The sequence below is a fragment of the Symphalangus syndactylus genome, chromosome 3 (assembly GCF_028878055.3).
Source record: "Symphalangus syndactylus isolate Jambi chromosome 3, NHGRI_mSymSyn1-v2.1_pri, whole genome shotgun sequence".
Classification (NCBI taxonomy): domain Eukaryota; kingdom Metazoa; phylum Chordata; class Mammalia; order Primates; family Hylobatidae; genus Symphalangus; species Symphalangus syndactylus.
Window position 1 is genome coordinate 2235514 of NC_072425.2, and position 22404 is coordinate 2257917.

The window sequence follows — 22404 nt, forward strand, 5'->3', positions numbered from 1 at the left end:
TTTTATTTGAAGATATTATTTTTCCCAATAGAGGCCTCTTAGCGCTCAGAATGTCCAATTGCAGTTTCTACAGAAAGAGTGTTTCAGAAAGGCTCAATCAAAAGTAAGGTTCAACTCTGTTAGTTGAATGCACAGAACAGAAAGAAGTTTCATACAATGCTTCTGTGTAGTTTATATTTGAACATATTCTTTTTTCCACTATTACCCACTTAGCGCTACGAATGTCCAGTTGCATTTTCTACAGACAGTGTGTTTCAAAACTGCTCAATCAAAAGTATGGTTTAACTCTGTTAGCTGAATGCTCAGATCAGAAAGAAGTTTCACAGAATGCTTCTGTGTAGTTTATATTTGAATATATTCCTTTTTCCACTACTACTCTCTTAGCGCTCCAAATGTCCAGTTGCATTTTCTACAGAAAGAGTGTTCAGATCTGCTCAATCAAAAGTATGGTTTAACTCTGTTAGCTGAATGCACAGATCAGAAAGAAGTTTCACAGAATGATTCTGTGTAGTTTATATTTGGAGACATCCCTTTTTCCACTATTACCCTCTTAGCGCTCCGAATCTCCACTTGCATTTTCTGCAGAAAGAGTGTTTAAGAACGGCTCAATCAAAACTAAGGTTCAACTCTTTTAGTTGAACAAACAGAACAGAAAGAAGTTTCACACAATTCTTCTGTGTAGTTTTTATTTGTAGACATTCTTTTTCCCAATATAGGCCTCTTAGCGCTCAGAATGTCCAATTGCACTTTCTACAGAAAGAGTGTTTCAGAACGGCTCAATCAAAAGTAAGGTTCAACTCTGTTAGGTGAATGCACAGAACAGAAAGGAGTTTCATACAATGCTTCTGTGTAGTTTATATTTGAACATATTCTTTTTTCCACTATTACCCACTTAGCGCTACGAATGTCCATTTGCATTTTCTACAGACAGAGTGTTTCAAAACTGCTCAATCAAAGTATGGTTTAACTCTGTTAGCTGAATGCTCAGATCAGAAAGAAGTTTCACAGAATGCTTCTGTGTCGTTTATATCTGAATATATTACTTTTTCCACTACTACGCTCTTAGCGCTCCAAATGTCCAGTTGCATTTTCTACAGAAAGAGTGTTCAGATCTGCTCAATCAAAAGTATGGTTTAACTCTGTTAGCTGAATGCACAGATCAGAAAGAAGTTTCACCGAATGATTCTGTGTAGTTTATATTTGAAGACATTCCTTTTTCCACTATTACCCTCTTAGCGCTCCGAATCTCCACTTGCATTTTCAACAAAAAGAGTGTTTCATAACTGCTCAATCAAAAATATGTTTTATCTCTGTTAACTGAATTTACATATCAGAAATAAGTTTCACAGAATGCATCTGTGTAGTTTTTATTTGAAGATATTCTTTTTCCCAATGTAGGCCTCTTAGCGCTTAGCATGTCCAATTGCAGTTTCTACAGAAAGAGTGTTTCAGAACGGCTCAATCAAAAGTAAGGTTCAACTCTGTTAGTTGAATGCACAGAACAGAAAGAATTTTCACAGAATGCTACTGTGTAGTTTATATTTGAATATATTCCTTTTTCCAATATTACCCTCTTAGCGCTCCGAATGTCCACTTGCATTTTCTACAGAAAGAGTGTTCAGAACTGCGCAATCAAAAGTATGGTTTAACTCTGTTAGCTTAATGAACATATCAGAAATAAGTTTCACACAATGCTTCTGTGTAGTTTTTATTTGAAGATATTATTTTTCCCAATAGAGGCCTCTTAGCGCTCAGAATGTCCAATTGCAGTTTCTACAGAAAGAGTGTTTCAGAAAGGCTCAATCAAAAGTAAGGTTCAACTCTGTTAGTTGAATGCACAGAACAGAAAGAAGTTTCATACAATGCTTCTGTGTAGTTTATATTTGAACATATTCTTTTTTCCACTATTACCCACTTAGCGCTACGAATGTCCAGTTGCATTTTCTACAGACAGAGTGTTTCAAAACTGCTCAATCAAAAGTATGGTTTAACTCTGTTAGCTGAATGCTCAGATCAGAAAGAAGTTTCACAGAATGCTTCTGTTTAGTTTATATTTGAATATATTCCTTTTTCCACTACTACTCTCTTAGCGCTCCAAATGTCCAGTTGCATTTTCTACAGAAAGAGTGTTCAGATCTGCTCAATCAAAAGTATGGTTTAACTCTGTTAGCTGAATGCACACATCAGAAAGAAGTTTCACAGAATGATTCTGTGTAGTTCATATTTGGAGACATCCCTTTTTCCACTATTACCCTCTTAGCGCTCCGAATCTCCACTTGCATTTTCTGCAGAAAGAGTGTTTAAGAACGGCTCAATCAAAACTAAGGTTCAACTCTTTTAGTTGAACAAACAGAACAGAAAGAAGTTTCACACAATTCTTCTGTGTAGTTTTTATTTGTAGACATTCTTTTTCCCAATATAGGCCTCTTAGCGCTACGAATGTCCATTTGCATTTTCTACAGACAGAGTGTTTCAAAACTGCTCAATTAAAGTATGGTTTAACTCTGTTTGCTGAATGCTCAGATCAGAAAGAAGTTTCACAGAATGCTTCTGTGTAGTTTATATTTGAATATATTCCTTTTTCCACTCTTACGCTCTTAGCGCTCCAAATGTCCAGTTGCATTTTCTACAGAAAGAGTGTTCAGATCTGCTCAATCAAAAGTATGGTTTAACTCTGTTACCTGAATGCACAGATCAGAAAGAAGTTTCACCGCATGATTCTGTGTAGTTTATATTTGAAGACATTCCTTTTTCCACTATTACCCTCTTAGCGCTCCGAATCTCCACTTGCATTTTCTACAAAAAGAGTGTTTCATAACTGCTCAATCAAAAATATGTTTTATCTCTGTTAACTGAATTTACAGATCAGAAATAAGTTTCACAGAATGCATCTGTGTAGTTTTTATTTGAAGATATTCTTTTTCCCAATATAGGCCTCTTAGCGCTTAGCATGTCCAATTGCAGTTTCTACAGAAAGAGTGTTTCAGAACGGCTCAATCAAAACTAAGGTTCAACTCTGTTAGTGGAATGCACAGAACAGAAAGAATTTTCACGGAATGCTACTGTGTAGTTTATATTTGAATATATTCCTTTTTCCACTATTACCCTCTTAGCGCTCCGAATGTCCACTTGCATTTTCTACAGAAAGAGTGTTCAGAACTGCGCAATCAAAAGTATGGTTTAACTCTGTTAGCTTAATGAACATATCAGAAATAAGTTTCACACAATGCTTCTGTGTAGTTTTTATTTGAAGATATTATTTTTCCCAATAGAGGCCTCTTAGCGCTCAGAATGTCCAATTGCAGTTTCTACAGAAAGAGTGTTTCAGAAAGGCTCAATCAAAAGTAAGGTTCAACTCTGTTAGTTGAATGCACAGAACAGAAAGAAGTTTCATACAATGCTTCTGTGTAGTTTATATTTGAACATATTCTTTTTTCCACTATTACCCACTTAGCGCTACGAATGTCCAGTTGCATTTTCTACAGACAGAGTGTTTCAAAACTGCTCAATCAAAAGTATGGTTTAACTCTGTTAGCTGAATGCTCAGATCAGAATGAAGTTTCACAGAATGCTTCTGTGTAGTTTATATTTGAATATATTCCTTTTTCCACTACTACTCTCTTAGCGCTCCAAATGTCCAGTTGCATTTTCTACAGAAAGAGTGTTCAGATCTGCTCAATCAAAAGTATGGCTTAACTCTGTTAGCTGAATGCACAGATCAGAAAGAAGTTTCACAGAATGATTCTGTGTAGTTTATATTTGGAGACATTCCTTTTTCCACTATTACCCTCTTAGCGCTCCGAATCTCCACTTGCATTTTCTGCAGAAAGAGTGTTTAAGAACGGCTCAATCAAAACTAAGGTTCAACTCTTTTAGTTGAAAAAACAGAACAGAAAGAAGTTTCACACAATTCTTCTGTGTAGTTTTTATTTGTAGACATTCTTTTTCCCAATATATGCCTCTTAGCGCTCAGAATGTCCAATTGCAGTTTCTACAGAAAGAGTGTTTCAGAACGGCTCAATCAAAAGTAAGGTTCAACTCTGTTAGTTGAATGCACAGAACAGAAAGAAGTTTCATACAATGCTTCTGTGTAGTTTATATTTGAACATATTCTTTTTCCACTATTACCCACTTAGCGCTACGAATGTCCAGTTGCATTTTCTACAGACAGAGTGTTTCAAAACAGCTCAATCAAAAGTATGGTTTAACTCTGTTAGCTGAATGCTCAGATCAGAAAGAAGTTTCACAGAATGCTTCTGTGTAGTTTATATTTGAATATATTCCTTTTTCCACTACTACGCACTTAGTGCTCCAAATGTCCAGTTGCATTTGCTACAGAAAGAGTGTTCAGATCTGCTCAATCAAAAGTATGGTTTAACTCTGTTAGCTGAATGCACAGATCAGAAAGAAGTTTCACCGAATGATTCTGTGTAGTTTATATTTGAAGACATTCCTTTTTCCACTATTACCCTCTTAGCGCTCCGAATCTCCACTTGCATTTTCTACAAAAAGTGTGTTTCATAACTGCTCAATCAAAAATATGTTTTATCTCTGTTAACTGAATTTACAGATCAGAAATAAGTTTCACAGAATGCATCTGTGTAGTTTTAATTGAAGATATTCTTTTTCCCAATGTAGGCCTCTTAGCGCTTAACATGTCCAATTGCAGTTTCTACAGAAAGAGTGTTTCAGAACGGCTCAATCAAAAGTAAGGTTCAACTCTGTTAGTTGAATGCACAGAACAGAAAGAATTTTCACAGAATGCTACTGTGTAGTTTATATTTGAATATATTCCTTTTTCCACTATTACCCTCTTAGCGCTCCGAATGACCACTTGCATTTTCTACAGAAAGAGTGTTCAGAACTGCGCAATCAAAAGTATGGTTTAACTCTGTTAGCTTAATGAACATATCAGAAATAAGTTTCACACAATGCTTCTGTGTAGTTTTTATTTGAAGATATTATTTTTCCCAATATAGGCCTCTTAGCGCTCAGAATGTCCAATTGCAGTTTCTACAGAAAGAGTGTTTCAGAAAGGCTCAATCAAAAGTAAGGTTCAACTCTGTTAGTTGAATGCACAGAACAGAAAGAAGTTTCATACAATGCTTCTGTGTAGTTTATATTTGAACATATTCTTTTTTCACTATTACCCACTTAGCGCTACGAATGTCCAGTTGCATTTTCTACAGACAGAGTGTTTCAAAACTGCTCAATCAAAAGTATGGTTTAACTCTGTTAGCTGAATGCTCAGATCAGAAAGAAGTTTCACAGAATGCTTCTGTGTAGTTTATATTTGAATATATTCCTTTTTCCACTACTACTCTCTTAGCGCTCCAAATGTCCAGTTGCATTTTCTACAGAAAGAGTGTTCAGATCTGCTCAATCAAGAGTATGCTTTAAATCTGTTAGCTGAATGCACAGATCAGAAAGAAGTTTCACAGAATGATTCTGTGTAGTTTATATTTGGAGACATTCCTTTTTCCACTATTACCCTCTTAGCGCTCCGAATCTCCACTTGAATTTTCTACAGAAAGAGTGTTTCAGAACGGCTCAATCAAAACTAAGGTTCAACTCTTTTAGTTGAACAAACAGAACAGAAAGAAGTTTCACACAATTCTTCTGTGTAGTTTTTATTTGTAGACATTCCTTTTCCCAATATAGGCCTCTTAGCGCTCAGAATGTCCAATTGCAGTTTCTACAGAAAGAGTGTTTCAGAACGGCTCAATCAAAAGTAAGGTTCAACTCTGTTAGTTGAATGCACAGAACAGAAAGTAGTTTCATACAATGCTTCTGTGTAGTTTATATTTGAACATATTCTTTTTTCCACTATTACCCACTTAGCGCTACGAATGTCCAGTTGCATTTTCTACAGACAGAGTGTTTCAAAACTGCTCAATCAAATGTATGGTTTAACTCTGTTAGCTGAATGCTCAGATCAGAAAGAAGTTTCACAGAATGCTTCTGTGTAGTTTATATTTGAGTATATTCCTTTTTCCACTACTACTCTCTTAGCCCTCCAAATGTCCAGTTGCATTTTCTACAGAAAGAGTGTTCAGATCTGCTCAATCAAAAGTATGGTTTAACTCTGTTAGCTGAATGCACAGATCAGAAAGAAGTTTCACAGAATGATTCTGTGTAGTTTATATTTGGAGACATTCCTTTTTCCACTATTACCCTCTTAGCGCTCCGAATCTCCACTTGCATTTTCTGCAGAAAGAGTGTTTCAGAACGGCTCAATCAAAACTAAGGTTGAACTCTTTTAGTTGAGCAAACAGAACAGAAAGAAGTTTCACACAATTCTTCTGTGTAGTTTTTATTTGTAGACATTCTTTTTCCCAATATATGCCTCTTAGCGCTCAGAATGTCCAATTGCAGTTTCTACAGAAAGAGTGTTTCAGAACGGCTCAATCAAAAGTAAGGTTCAACTCTGTTAGTTGAATGCACAGAACAGAAAGAAGTTTCATACAATGCTTCTGTGTAGTTTACATTTGAATATATTCCTTTTTCCACTATTACCCTCTTAGCGCTCCGAATGTCCACTTGCATTTTCTACAGAAAGAGTGTTCAGAACTGCGCAATCAAAAGTATGGTTTAACTCTGTTAGCTTAATGAACATATCAGAAATAAGTTTCACACAATGCTTCTGTGTAGTTTTTATTTGAAGATATTATTTTTCCCAATATAGGCCTCTTAGCGCTCAGAATGTCCAATTGCAGTTTCTACAGAAAGAGTGTTTCAGAAAGGCTCAATCAAAAGTAAGGTTCAACTCTGTTAGTTGAATGCATAGAACAGAAAGAAGTTTCATACAATGCTTCTGTGTAGTTTATATTTGAACATATTCTTTTTTCCACTATTACCCACTTAGCGCTACGAATGTCCAGCTGCATTTTCTACAGACAGAGTGTTTCAAAACTGCTCAATCAAAAGTGTGGTTTAACTCTGTTAGCTGAATGCTCAGATCAGAAAGAAGTTTCACAGAATGCTTCTGTGTAGTTTATATTTGAATATATTCCTTTTTCCACTACTACTCTCTTAGCGCTCCAAATGTCCAGTTGCATTTTCTACAGAAAGAGTGTTCAGATCTGCTCAATCAAAGTATGGTTTAACTCTGTTATCTGAATGCACAGATCAGAAAGAAGTTTCACAGAATGTTTCTGTGTAGTTTATATTTGGAGACATTCCTTTTTCCACTATTACCCTCTAAGCGCTCGGAATCTCCACTTGCATTTTCTACAGAAAGAGTGTTTCAGAACGGCTCAATTAAAACTAAGGTTCAACTCTTTTAGTTGAACAAACAGAACAGAAAGAAGTTTCACACAATTCTTCTGTGTAGTTTTTATTTGTAGACATTCTTTTTCCCAATATAGGCCTCCTAGCGCTCAGAATGTCCAATTGCAGTTTCTACAGAAAGAGTGTTTCAGAACGGCTCAATCAAAAGTAAGGTTCAACTCTGTTAGTTGAATGCACAGGACAGAAAGAAGTTTCATACAATGCTTCTGTGTAGATTATATTTGAACATATTTTTTTTCCACTATTACCCACTTAGCGCTACGAATGTCCAGTTGCATTTTCTACAGACAGAGTGTTTCAAAACTGCTCAATCAAAAGTATGGTTTAACTCTGTTAGCTGAATGCTGAGATCAGAAAGAAATTTCACAGAATGCTTCTGTGTAGTTTATATTTGAATATATTCCTTTTTCCACTACTACGCTCTTAGCGCTCCAAATGTCCAGTTGCATTTTCTACAGAAAGAGTGTTCAGATCTGCTCAATCAAAAGTATGGTTGAACTCTGTTAGCTGAATGCACAGATCAGAAAGAAGTTTCACCGAATGATTCTGTGTAGTTTATATTTGAAGACATTCCTTTTTCCACTATTACCCTCTTAGCGCTCCGAATCTCCACTTGCATTTTCTACAAAAAGAGTGTTTCATAACTGCTCAATCAAAAATATGTTTTATCTCTGTTAACTGAATTTACAGATCAGAAATAAGTTTCACAGAATGCATCTGTGTAGTTTTTATTTGAAGATATTCTTTTTCCCAATGTAGGCCTCTTAGCGCTTGGCATGTCCAATTGCAGTTTCTACAGAAAGAGTGTTTCAGAACGGCTCAATCAAAAGTAAGGTTCAACTCTGTTAGTTGAATGCACAGAACAGAAAGAATTTTCACAGAATGCTACTGTGTAGTTTATATTTGAATATATTCCTTTTTCCACTATTACCCTCTTAGCGCTCCGAATGTCCACTTGCATTTTCTACAGAAAGAGTGTTCAGAACTGCGCAATCAAAAGTATGGTTTAACTCTGTTAGCTTAATGAACATATCAGAAATAAGTTTCAAACAATGCTTCTGTGTAGTTTTTATTTGAAGATATTATTTTTCCCAATAGAGGCCTCTTAGCGCTCAGAATGTCCAATTGCAGTTTCTACAGAAAGAGTGTTTCAGAAAGGCTCAATCAAAAGTAAGGTTCAACTCTGTTAGTTGAATGCACAGAACAGAAAGATGTTTCATACAATGCTTCTGTGTAGTTTATATTTGAACATATTCTTTTTTCCACTATTACCCACTTAGCGCTACGAATGTCCAGCTGCATATTCTACAGACAGAGTGTTTCAAAACTGCTCAATCAAAAGTATGGTTTAACTCTGTTAGCTGAATGCTCAGATCAGAAAGAAGTTTCACAGAATGCTTCTGTGTAGTTTATATTTGAATATATTCCTTTTTCCACTACTACTCTCTTAGCGCTCCAAATGTCCAGTTGCATTTTCTACAGAAAGTGTGTTCAGATCTGCTCAATCAAAAGTATGGTTTAACTCTGTTAGCTGAATGCACAGATCAGAAAGAAGTTTCACAGAATGATTCTGTGTAGTTTATATTTGGAGACATTCCTTTTTCCACTATTACCCTCAAAGCGCTCGGAATCTCCACTTGCATTTTCTACAGAAAGAGTGTTTCAGAACGGCTCAATCAAAACTAAGGTTCAACTCTTAGTTGAACAAACAGAACAGAAAGAAGTTTCACACAATTCTTCTGTGTAGTTTTTATTTGTAGACATTCTTTTTCCCAATATAGGCCTCCTAGCGCTCAGAATGTCCAATTGCAGTTTCTACAGAAAGAGTGTTTCAGAACGGCTCAATCCAAAGTAAGGTTCAACTCTGTTAGTTGAATGCACAGAACAGAAAGAAGTTTCATACAATGCTTCTGTGTAGTTTATATTTGAACATATTCTTTTTTCCACTATTACCCACTTAGCGCTACGAAAGTCCAGTTGCATTTTCTACAGACAGAGTGTTTCAAAACTGCTCAATCAAAAGTATGTTTTAATTCTGTTAGCTGAATGCTCAGATCAGGAAGAAGTTTCACAGAATGCTTCTGTGTAGTTTATATCTGAATATATTCCTTTTTCCACTACTACGCTCTTAGCGCTCCAAATGTCCAGTTGCATTTTCTACAGAAAGAGTGTTCAGATCTGCTCAATCAAAAGTATGGTTTAACTCTGTTAGCTGAATGCACAGATCAGAAAGAAGTTTCACCAAATGATTCTGTGTAGTTTATATTTGAAGACATTCCTTTTTCCACTATTACCCTCTTAGCGCTCCGAATCTCCACTTGCATTTTCTACAAAAAGAGTGTTTCATAACTGCTCAATCAAAAATATGTTTTATCTCTGTTAACTGAATTTACAGATCAGAAATAAGTTTCACAGAATGCATCTGTGTAGTTTTTATTTGAAGATATTCTTTTTCCCAATGTAGGCCTCTTAGCGCTTAGCATGTCCAATTGCAGTTTCTACAGAAAGAGTGTTTCAGAACGGCTCAATCAAAAGTAAGGTTCAACTCTGTTAGTTGAATGCACAGAACAGAAAGAATTTTCACAGAGTGCTACTGTGTAGTTTATATTTGAATATATTCCTTTTTCCACTATTAAACTCTTAGCGCTCCGAATGTCCACTTGCATTTTCTACAGAAAGAGTGTTCAGAACTGCGCAATCAAAAGTATGGTTTAACTCTGTTAGCTTAATGAACATATCAGAAATAAGTTTCACACAATGCTTCTGTGTAGTTTTTATTTGAAGATATTATTTTTCCCAATATAGGCCTCTTATCGCTCAGAATGTCCAATTGCAGTTTCTACAGAAAGAGTGTTTCAGAAAGGCTCAATCAAAAGTAAGGTTCAACTCTGTTAGTTGAATGCATAGAACAGAAAGAAGTTTCATACAATGCTTCTGTGTAGTTTATATTTGAACATATTCTTTTTTCCACTATTCCCCCTTAGCGCTACGAATGTCCAGCTGCATTTTCTACAGACAGAGTGTTTCAAAACTGCTCAATCAAAAGTATGGTTTAACTCTGTTAGCTGAATGCACAGATCAGAAAGAAGTTTCACAGAATGTTTCTGTGTAGTTTATATTTGGAGACATTCCTTTTTCCACTATTACCCTCTAAGCGCTCGGAATCTCCACTTGCATTTTCTACAGAAAGAGTGTTTCAGAACGGCTCAATTAAAACTAGGGTTCAAATCTTTTAGTTGAACAAACAGAACAGAAAGAAGTTTCACACAATTCTTCTGTGTAGTTTTTATTTGTAGACATTCTTTTTCCCAATATAGGCCTCCTAGCGCTCAGAATGTCCAATTGCAGTTTCTACAGAAAGAGTGTTTCAGAACGGCTCAATCAAAAGTAAGGTTCAACTCTGTTAGTTGAATGCACAGAACAGAAAGAAGTTTCATACAATGCTTCTGTGTAGTTTATATTTGAACATATTTTTTTTCCACTATTACCCACTTAGCGCTACGAATGTCCAGTTGCATTTTCTACAGACAGAGTGTTTCAAAACTGCTCAATCAAAAGTATGGTTTAACTCTGTTAGCTTTATGCTCAGATCAGAAAGAAGTTTCACAGAATGCTTCTGTGTAGTTTATATTTGAATATATTCCTTTTTCCACTACTACGCTCTTAGCGCTCCAAATGTCCAGTTGCATTTTCTACAGAAAGAGTTTTCAGATCTGCTCAATCAAAAGTATGGTTTAACTCTGTTAGCTGAATGCACAGATCAGAAAGAAATTTCACCGAATGATTCTGTGTAGTTTATATTTGAAGACATTTCTTTTTCCACTATTACCCCCTTAGCGCTCCGAATCTCCACTTGCATTTTCTACAAAAAGAGTGTTTCATAACTGCTCAATCAAAAATATGTTTTATCTCTGTTAACTGAATTTACAGATCAGAAATAAGTTTCACAGAATGCATCTGTGTAGTTTTTATTTGAAGATATTCTTTTTCCCAATGTAGGCCTCTTAGCGCTTAGCATGTCCAATTGCAGTTTCTACAGAAAGAGTGTTTCAGAACGGCTCAATCAAAAGTAAGGTTCAACTCTGTTAGTTGAATGCACAGAACAGAAAGAATTTTCACAGAATGCTACTGTGTAGTTTATATTTGAATATGTTCCTTTTTCCACTATTACCCTCTTAGCGCTCCGAATGTCCACTTGCATTTTCTACAGAAAGAGTGTTCAGAACTGCGCAATCAAAAGTATGGTTTAACTCTGTTAGCTTAATGAACATATCAGAAATAAGTTTCAAACAATGCTTCTGTGTAGTTTTTATTTGAAGATATTATTTTTCCCAATAGAGGCCTCTTATCGCTCAGAATGTCCAATTGCAGTTTCTATAGAAAGAGTGTTTCAGAAAGGCTCAATCAAAAGTAAGGTTCAACTCTGTTAGTTGAATGCACAGAACAGAAAGATGTTTCATACAATGCTTCTGTGTAGTTTATATTTGAACATATTCTTTTTTCCACTATTACCCACTTAGCGCTACGAATGTCCAGCTGCATTTTCTACAGACAGAGTGTTTCAAAACTGCTCAATCAAAAGTATGGTTTAACTCTGTTAGCTGAATGCTCAGATCAGAAAGAAGTTTCACAGAATGCTTCTGTGTAGTTTATATTTGAATATATTCCTTTTTCCACTACTACTCTCTTAGCGCTCCAAATGTCCAGTTGCATTTTCTACAGAAAGAGTGTTCAGATCTGCTCAATCAAAAGTATGGTTTAACTCTGTTAGCTGAATGCACAGATCAGAAAGAAGTTTCACAGAATGATTCTGTGTAGTTTATATTTGGAGACATTCCTTTTTCCACTATTACCCTCTAAGCGCTCGGAATCTCCACTTGCATTTTCTACAGAAAGAGTGTTTCAGAACGGCTCAATCAAAACTAAGGTTCAACTCTTAGTTGAACAAACAGAACAGAAAGAAGTTTCACACAATTCTTCTGTGTAGTTTTTATTTGTAGACCTTCTTTTTCCCAATATAGGCCTCCTAGCGCTCAGAATGTCCAATTGCAGTTTCTACAGAAAGAGTGTTTCAGAACGGCTCAATCAAAAGTAAGGTTCAACTCTGTTAGTTGAATGCACAGAACAGAAAGAAGTTTCATACAATGCTTCTGTGTAGTTTATATTTGAACATATTCTTTTTTCCACTGTTACCCACTTAGCGCTACGAATGTCCAGTTGCATTTCCTACAGACAGAGTGTTTCAAAATTGCTCAATCAAAAGTATGGTTTAACTCTGTTAGCTGAATGCTCAGATCAGAAAGAAGTTTCACAGAATGCTTCTGTGTAGTTTATATTTGAATATATTCCTTTTTCCACTACAACTCTCTTAGCGCTCCAAATGTCCAGTTGCATTTTCTACAGAAAGAGTGTTCAGATCTGCTCAATCAAAAGTATGGTTTAACTCTGTTAGCTGAATGCACAGATCAGAAAGAAGTTTCACCGAATGATTCTGTGTAGTTTATATTTGAAGACATTCCTTTTTCCACTATTACCCTCTTAGCGCTCCGAATCTCCACTTGCATTTTCTACAAAAAGAGTGTTTCATAACTGCTCAATCAAAAATATGTTTTATCTCTGTTAACTGAATTTACAGATCAGAAATAAGTTTCACAGAATGCATCTGTGTAGTTTTTATTTGAAGATATTCTTTTTCCCAATGTAGGCCTCTTAGCGCTTAGCATGTCCAATTGCAGTTTCTACAGAAAGAGTGTTTCAGAACGGCTCAATCAAAAGTAAGGTTCAACTCTGTTAGTTGAATGCACACAACAGAAAGAATTTTCACAGAATGCTACTGTGTAGTTTATATTTGAATATATTCCTTTTTCCACTATTACCCTGTTAGCGCTCCGAATGTCCACTTGAATTTTCTACAGAAAGGGTGTTCAGAACTGCGCAATCAAAAGTATGGTTTAACTCTGTTTGCTTAATGAACATATCAGAAATAAGTTTCACACAATGCTTCTGTGTAGTTTTTATTTGAAGATATTATTTTTCCCAATATAGGCCTCTTAGCGCTCAGAATGTCCAATTGCAGTTTCTACAGAAAGAGTGTTTCAGAAAGGCTAAATCAAAAGTAAGGTTCAACACTGTTAGTTGAATGCACAGAACAGAAAGAAGTTTCATACAATGCTTCTGTGTAGTTTATATTTGAACATATTCATTTTTCCACTCTTACCCTCTTAGCGCTACGAATGTCCAGTTGCATTTTCTACAGACAGAGTGTTTCAAAACTGCTCAATCAAAAGTATGGTTTAACTCTGTTAGCTGAATGCTCAGATCAGAAAGAAGTTTCACAGAATGCTTCTGTGTAGTTTATATTTGAATACATTCCTTTTTCCACTACTACTCTCTTAGCGCTCCAAATGTCCAGTTGCATTTTCTACACAAAGAGTGTTCAGATCTGCTCAATCAAAAGTATGGTTTAACTCTGTTAGCTGAATGCACAGATCAGAAAGAAGTTTCACAGAATGATTCTGTGTAGTTTATATTTGGAGACATTCCTTTTTCCACTATTACCCTCTTAGCGCTCCGAATCTCCACTTGCATTTTCTACAGAAAGAGTGTTTCAGAACGGCTCAATCAAAACTAAGGTTCAAATCTTTTAGTTGAAGAAACAGAACAGAAAGAAGTTTCACACAATTCTTCTGTGTAGTTTTTATTTGTAGACATTCTTTTTCCCAATATAGGCCTCTTAGCGCTCAGAATGTCCAATTGCAGTTTCTACAGAAAGAGTGTTTCAGAACGGCTCAATCAAAAGTAAGGTTCAACTCTGTTAGTTGAATGCACAGAACAGAAAGAAGTTTCATACAATGCTTCTGTGTAGTTTATATTTGAACATATTCTTTTTTCCACTATTACCCACTTAGCGCTACGAATGTCCAGTTGCATTTTCTACAGACAGAGTGTTTCAAAACTGCTCAATCAAAAGTGTGGTTTAACTCTGTTAGCTGAATGCTCAGAGCAGAAAGAAGTTCCACAGAATGCTTCTGTGTAGTTTATATATGAATATATTCCTTTTTCCACTACTACGCTCTTAGCGCTCCAAATGTCCAGTTGCATTTTCTACAGAAAGAGTGTTCAGATCTGCTCAATCAAAAGTATGGTTTAACTCTGTTAGCTGAATGCACAGATCAGAAAGAAGTTTCACCGAATGATTCTGTGTAGTTTATATTTGAAGACATTCCTTTTTCCACTCTTACCCTCTTAGCGCTCCGAACCTCCACTTGCATTTTCTACAAAAAGAGTGTTTCATAACTGCTCAATCAAAAATATGTTTTATCTCTGTTAACTGAATTTACAGATCAGAAATAAGTTTCACAGAATGCATCTGTGTAGTTTTTATTTGAAGATATTCTTTTTCCCAATGTAGGCCTCTTAGCGCTTAGCATGTCCAATTGCAGTTTCTACAGAAAGAGTGTTTCAGAACGGCTCAATCAAAAGTAAGGTTCAACTCTGTTAGTTGAATGCACAGAACAGAAAGAATTTTCACAGAGTGCTACTGTGTAGTTTATATTTGAATATATTCCTTTTTCCACTATTACCCTCTTAGCGCTCCGAATGTCCACTTGCATTTTCTACAGAAAGAGTGTTCAGAACTGCACAATCAAAAGTATGGTTTAACTCTGTTAGCTTAATGAACATATCAGAAATAAGTTTCACACAATGCTTCTGTGTAGTTTTTATTTGAAGATATTATTTTTCCCAATATAGGCCTCTTAGCGCTCAGAATGTCCAATTGCAGTTTCTACAGAAAGAGTGTTTCAGAAAGGCTCAATCAAAATAAAGGTTCAACTCTGTTAGTTGAATGCACAGAATAGAAAGAAGTTTCATACAATGCTTCTGTGTAGTTTATATTTGAACATATTCTTGTTTCCACTATTACCCACTTAGCGCTACGAATGTCCACTTGCATTTTCTACAGCCAGAGTGTCTCAAAACTGCTCAATCAAAAGTATGGTTTAACTCTGTTAGCTGAATGCTCAGATCAGAAAGAAGTTTCACAGAATGCTTCTGTGTAGTTTATATTTGAATATATTCCTTTTTCCACTACTACTCTCTTAGCGCTCCAAATGTCCAGTTGCATTTTCTACAGAAAGAGTGTTCAGATCTGCTCAATCAAAAGTATGTTTTAACTCTGTTAGCTCAATGCACAGATCAGAAAGAAGTTTCACAGAATGATTCTGTGTAGTTTATATTTGGAGACATTCCTTTTTCCACTATTACCCTCTAAGCGCTCGGAATATCCACTTGCATTTTCTACAGAAAGAGTGTTTCAGAACGGCTCAATTAAAACTAAGGTTCAACTCTTTTAGTTGAACAAACAGAACAGAAAGAAGTTTCACACAATTCTTCTGTGTAGTTTTTATTTGTAGACATTCTTTTTCCCAATTTAGGCCTCCTAGCGCTCAGAATGTCCAATTGCAGTTTCTACAGAAAGAGTGTTTCAGAACGGCTCAATCAAAAGTAAGGTTCAACTCTGTTAGTTGAATGCACAGAACAGAAAGAAGTTTCATACAATGCTTCTGTGTAGTTTCTATTTGAACATATTCTTTTTTCCACTATTACCCACTTAGCGCTACGAATGTCCAGTTGCATTTTCTACAGACAGAGTGTTTCAAAACTGCTCAATCAAAAGTATGGTTTAACTCTGTTAGCTGAATGCTCAGATCAGAAAGAAGTTTCACAGAATGCTTCTGTGTAGTTTATATATGAATATATTCCTTTTTCCACTACTACGCTCTTAGCGCTCCAAATGTCCAGTTGCATTTTCTACAGAAAGAGTGTTCAGATCTGCTCAATCAAAAGTATGGTTTAACTCTGTTAGCTGAATGCACAGATCAGAAAGAAGTTTCACCGAATGATTCTGTGTAGTTTATATTTGAAGACATTCCTTTTTCCACTATTACCCACTTAGCGCTCCGAACCTCAACTTGCATTTTCTACAAAAAGAGTGTTTCATAACTGCTCAATCAAAAATGTGTTTTATCTCTGTTAACTGAATTTACAGATCAGAAATAAGTTTCACAGAATGCATCTGTGTAGTTTTTATTTGAAGATATTCTTTTTCCCAATGAAGGCCTCTTAGCGCTTAGCATGTCCAATTGCAGTTTCTACAGAAAGAGTGTTTCAGAACGGCTCAATCAAAAGTAAGGTTCAACTCTGTTCGTTGAATGCACAGAACAGAAAGAATTTTCACAGAGTGCTACTGTGTAGTTTATATTTGAATATATTCCTTTTTCCACTATTACCCTCTTAGCGCTCCGAATGTCCACTTGCATTTTCTACAGAAAGAGTGTTCAGAACTGCACAATCAAAAGTATGGTTTAACTCTGTTAGCTTAATGAACATATCAGAAATAAGTTTCACACAATGCTTCTGTGTAGTTTTTATTTGAAGATATTATTTTTCCCAATATAGGCCTCTTAGCGCTCAGAATGTCCAATTGCAGTTTCTACAGAAAGAGTGTTTCAGAAAGGCTCAATCAAAAGTAAGGTTCAACTCTGTTAGTTGAATGCATAGAACAGAAAGAAGTTTCACACAATGCTTCTGTGTAGTTTATATTTGAACATATTCTTTTTTCCACTATTACCCACTTAGCGCTACGAATGTCCAGCTGCATTTTCTTCAGACAGAGTGTTTCAAAACTGCTCAATCAAAAGTATGGTTTAACTCTGTTAGCTGAATGCTCAGATCAGAAAGAAGTTTCACAGAATGCTTCTGTGTAGTTTATATTTGAATATATTCCTTTTTCCACTACTACTCTCTTAGCGCTCCAAATGTCCAGTTGCATTTTCTACAGAAAGAGTGTTCAGATCTGCTCAATCAAAAGTATGTTTTAACTCTGTTAGCTGAATGCACAGATCAGAAAGAAGTTTCACAGAATGATTCTGTGTAGTTTATATTTGGAGACATTCCTTTTTCCACTATTACCCTCTAAGCGCTCGGAATCTCCACTTGCATTTTCTACAGAAAGAGTGTTTCAGAACGGCTCAATCAAAACTAAGGTTCAACTCTTTTAGTTGAACAAACAGAACAGAAAGAAGTTTCACACAATTCTTCTGTGTAGTTTTTATTTGTAGACATTCTTTTTCCCAATATAGGCCTCCTAGCGCTCAGAATGTCCAATTGCAGTTTCTACAGAAAGAGTGTTTCAGAACGGCTCAATCAAAAGTAAGGTTCAACTCTGTTAGTTGAATGCACAGAACAGAAAGAAGTTTCATACAATGCTTCTCTGTAGTTTATATTTGAACATATTCTTTTTTCCACTATTACCCTCTTAGCGCTACGAATGTCCAGTTGCATTTTCTACAGACAGAGTGTTTCAAAACTGCTCAATCAAAAGTATGGTTTAACTCTGTTAGCTGAATGCTCAGATCAGAAAGAAGTTTCACAGAATGCTTCTGTGTAGTTTATATTTGAATACATTCCTTTTTCCACTACTACTCTCTTAGCGCTCCAAATGTCCAGTTGCATTTTCTACACAAAGAGTGTTCAGATCTGCTCAATCAAAAGTATGGTTTAACTCTGTTAGCTGAATGCACAGATCAGAAAGAAGTTTCACAGAATGATTCTGTGTAGTTTATATTTGGAGACATTCCTTTTTCCACTATTACCCTCTTAGCGCTCCGAATCTCCACTTGCATTTTCTACAGAAAGAGTGTTTCAGAACGGCTCAATCAAAACTAAGGTTCAAATCTTTTAGTTGAAGAAACAGAACAGAAAGAAGTTTCACACAATTCTTCTGTGTAGTTTTTATTTGTAGACATTCTTTTTCCCAATATAGGCCTCTTAGCGCTCAGAATGTCCAATTGCAGTTTCTACAGAAAGAGTGATTCAGAACGGCTCAATCAAAAGTAAGGTTCAACTCTGTTAGTTGAATGCACAGAACATAAAGAAGTTTCATACAATGCTTCTGTGTAGTTTATATTTGAACATATTCTTTTTTCCACTATTACCCACTTAGCGCTACGAATGTCCAGTTGCATTTTCTACAGACAGAGTGTTTCAAAACTGCTCAATCAAAAGTGTGGTTTAACTCTGTTAGCTGAATGCTCAGAGCAGAAAGAAGTTCCACAGAATGCTTCTGTGTAGTTTATATTTGAATATATTCCTTTTTCCACTACTACGCTCTTAGCGCTCCAAATGTCCAGTTGCATTTTCTACAGAAAGAGTGTTCAGATCTGCTCAATCAAAAGTATGGTTTAACTCTGTTAGCTGAATGCACAGATCAGAAAGAAGTTGCACCGAATGATTCTGTGTAGTTTATATTTGAAGACAATCCTTTTTCCACTATTACCCACTTAGCGCTCCGAATCTCCACTTGAATTTTCTACAAAAATAGTGTTTCATAACTGCTCAAGCAAAAATATGTTTTATCTCTGTTAACTGAATTTACGGATCAGAAATAAGTTTCACAGAATGCATCTGTGTAGTTTTTATTTGAAGATATTCTTTTTCCCAATGTAGGCCTCTTAGCCCTTAGCATGTCCAATTGCAGTTTCTACAGAAAGAGTGTTTCAGAACGGCTCAATCAAAAGTAAGGTTCAACTCTGTTAGTTGAATGCACAGAACAGAAAGAATTTTCACAGAATGCTACTGTGTAGTTTATATTTGAATATATTCCTTTTTCCACTATTACCCTCTTAGCGCTCCGAATGTCCACTTGCATTTTCTACAGAAAGAGAGTTCAGAACTGCGCAATCAAAAGTATGGTTTAACTCTGTTAGCTTAATGAACATATCAGAAATAAGTTTCACACAATGCTTCTGTGTAGTTTTTATTTGAAGATATTATTTTTCCCAATAGTGGCCTCTTAGCGCTCAGAATGTCCAATTGCAGTTTCTACAGAAAGAGTGTTTCAGAAAGGCTCAATCAAAAGTAAGGTTCAAATCTGTTAGTTGAATGCACAGAACAGAAAGAAGTTTCATACAATGCTTCTGTGTAGTTTATATTTGAACATATTCTTTTTTCCACTATTACCCACTTAGCGCTACGAATGTCCAGTTGCATTTTCTACAGACAGAGTGTTTCAAAAGTGCTCAATAAATAGTAAGGTTTAACTCTGTTAGCTGAATGCTCAGATCAGAAAGAAGTTTCACAGAATGCTTCTGTGTAGTTTATATTTGAATATATTCCTTTTTCCACTACTACTCTCTTAGCGCTCCAAATGTCCAGTTGCATTTTCTACAGAAAGAGTGTTCAGATCTGCTCAATCAAAAGTATGGTTTAACTCTGTTAGCTGAATGCACAGATCAGAAAGAAGTTTCACAGAATGCTTCTGTGTAGTTTATATTTGGAGACATTCCTTTTTCCACTATTACCCTCTTAGCGCTCCGAATCTCCACTTGCATTTTCTACAGAAAGAGTGTTTCAGAACGGCTCAATCAAAACTAAGGTTGAACTCTTTTAGTTGAACAAACAGAACAGAAAGAAGTTTCACACAATTCTTCTGTGTAGTTTTTATTTGTAGACATTCTTTTTCCCAATATAGGCCTCTTAGCGCTAAGAATGTCCAATTGCAGTTTCTACAGAAAGAGTGTTTCAGAACGGCTCAATCAAAAGTAAGGTTCAACTCTGTTAGTTGAATGCACAGAACAGAAAGAAGTTTCATACAATGCTTCTGTGTAGTTTATATTTGAACATATTCTTTTTTCCACTATTACACACTTAGCGCTACGAATGTCCAGTTGCATTTTCTACAGACAGAGTGTTTCAAAACTGCTCAATCAAAAGTATGGTTTAACTCTGTTAGCTGAATGCACAGATCAGAAAGAAGTTTCACCGAATGCTTCTGTGTAGTTTATATTTGAATATATTCCTTTTTCCACTACTACGCTCTTAGCGCTCCAAATGTCCAGTTGCATTTTCTACAGAAAGAGTGTTCAGATCTGCTCAATCAAAAGTATGGTTTAACTCTGTTAGCTGAATGCACAGATCAGAAAGAAGTTTCACAGAATGATTCTGTGTAGTTTATATTTGAAGACATTATTTTTCCACTATTACCCACTTAGCGCTCCGAATCTCCACTTGCATTTTCTACAAAAAGAGTGTTTCATAACTGCTCAATCAAAAATATGTTTTATCTCTGTTAACTGAATTTACAGATCAGAAATAAGTTTCACAGAATGCATCTGTGTAGTTTTTATTTGAAGATATTCTTTTTCCCAATGTAGGCCTCTTAGCGCTTAGCATGTCCAATTGCAGTTTCTACAGAAAGAGTGTTTCAGAACGGCTCAATCAAAAGTAAGGTTCAACTCTGTTAGTTGAATGCACAGAACAGAAAGAATTTTCACAGAGTGCTACTGTGTAGTTTATATTTGAATATATTCCTTTTTCCACTATTACCCTCTTAGCGCTCCGAATGTCCACTTGCATTTTCTACAGAAAGAGTGTTCAGAACTGCACAATCAAAAGTATGGTTTAACTCTGTTAGCTTAATGAACATATCAGAAATAAGTTTCACACAATGCTTCTGTGTAGTTTTTATTTGAAGATATTATTTTTCCCAATATAGGCCTCTTAGCGCTCAGAATGTCCAATTGCAGTTTCTACAGAAAGAGTGTTTCAGAAAGGCTCAATCAAAATAAAGGTTCAACTCTGTTAGTTGAATGCACAGAATAGAAAGAAGTTTCATACAATGCTTCTGTGTAGTTTATATTTGAACATATTCTTGTTTCCACTATTACCCACTTAGCGCTACGAATGTCCACTTGCATTTTCTACAGCCAGAGTGTCTCAAAACTGCTCAATCAAAAGTATGGTTTAACTCTGTTAGCTGAATGCTCAGATCAGAAAGAAGTTTCACAGAATGCTTCTGTGTAGTTTATATTTGAATATATTCCTTTTTCCACTACTACTCTCTTAGCGCTCCAAATGTCCAGTTGCATTTTCTACAGAAAGAGTGTTCAGATCTGCTCAATCAAAAGTATGTTTTAACTCTGTTAGCTCAATGCACAGATCAGAAAGAAGTTTCACAGAATGATTCTGTGTAGTTTATATTTGGAGACATTCCTTTTTCCACTATTACCCTCTAAGCGCTCGGAATATCCACTTGCATTTTCTACAGAAAGAGTGTTTCAGAACGGCTCAATTAAAACTAAGGTTCAACTCTTTTAGTTGAACAAACAGAACAGAAAGAAGTTTCACACAATTCTTCTGTGTAGTTTTTATTTGTAGACATTCTTTTTCCCAATTTAGGCCTCCTAGCGCTCAGAATGTCCAATTGCAGTTTCTACAGAAAGAGTGTTTCAGAACGGCTCAATCAAAAGTAAGGTTCAACTCTGTTAGTTGAATGCACAGAACAGAAAGAAGTTTCATACAATGCTTCTGTGTAGTTTCTATTTGAACATATTCTTTTTTCCACTATTACCCACTTAGCGCTACGAATGTCCAGTTGCATTTTCTACAGACAGAGTGTTTCAAAACTGCTCAATCAAAAGTATGGTTTAACTCTGTTAGCTGAATGCTCAGATCAGAAAGAAGTTTCACAGAATGCTTCTGTGTAGTTTATATATGAATATATTCCTTTTTCCACTACTACGCTCTTAGCGCTCCAAATGTCCAGTTGCATTTTCTACAGAAAGAGTGTTCAGATCTGCTCAATCAAAAGTATGGTTTAACTCTGTTAGCTGAATGCACAGATCAGAAAGAAGTTTCACCGAATGATTCTGTGTAGTTTATATTTGAAGACATTCCTTTTTCCACTATTACCCACTTAGCGCTCCGAACCTCAACTTGCATTTTCTACAAAAAGAGTGTTTCATAACTGCTCAATCAAAAATGTGTTTTATCTCTGTTAACTGAATTTACAGATCAGAAATAAGTTTCACAGAATGCATCTGTGTAGTTTTTATTTGAAGATATTCTTTTTCCCAATGAAGGCCTCTTAGCGCTTAGCATGTCCAATTGCAGTTTCTACAGAAAGAGTGTTTCAGAACGGCTCAATCAAAAGTAAGGTTCAACTCTGTTCGTTGAATGCACAGAACAGAAAGAATTTTCACAGAGTGCTACTGTGTAGTTTATATTTGAATATATTCCTTTTTCCACTATTACCCTCTTAGCGCTCCGAATGTC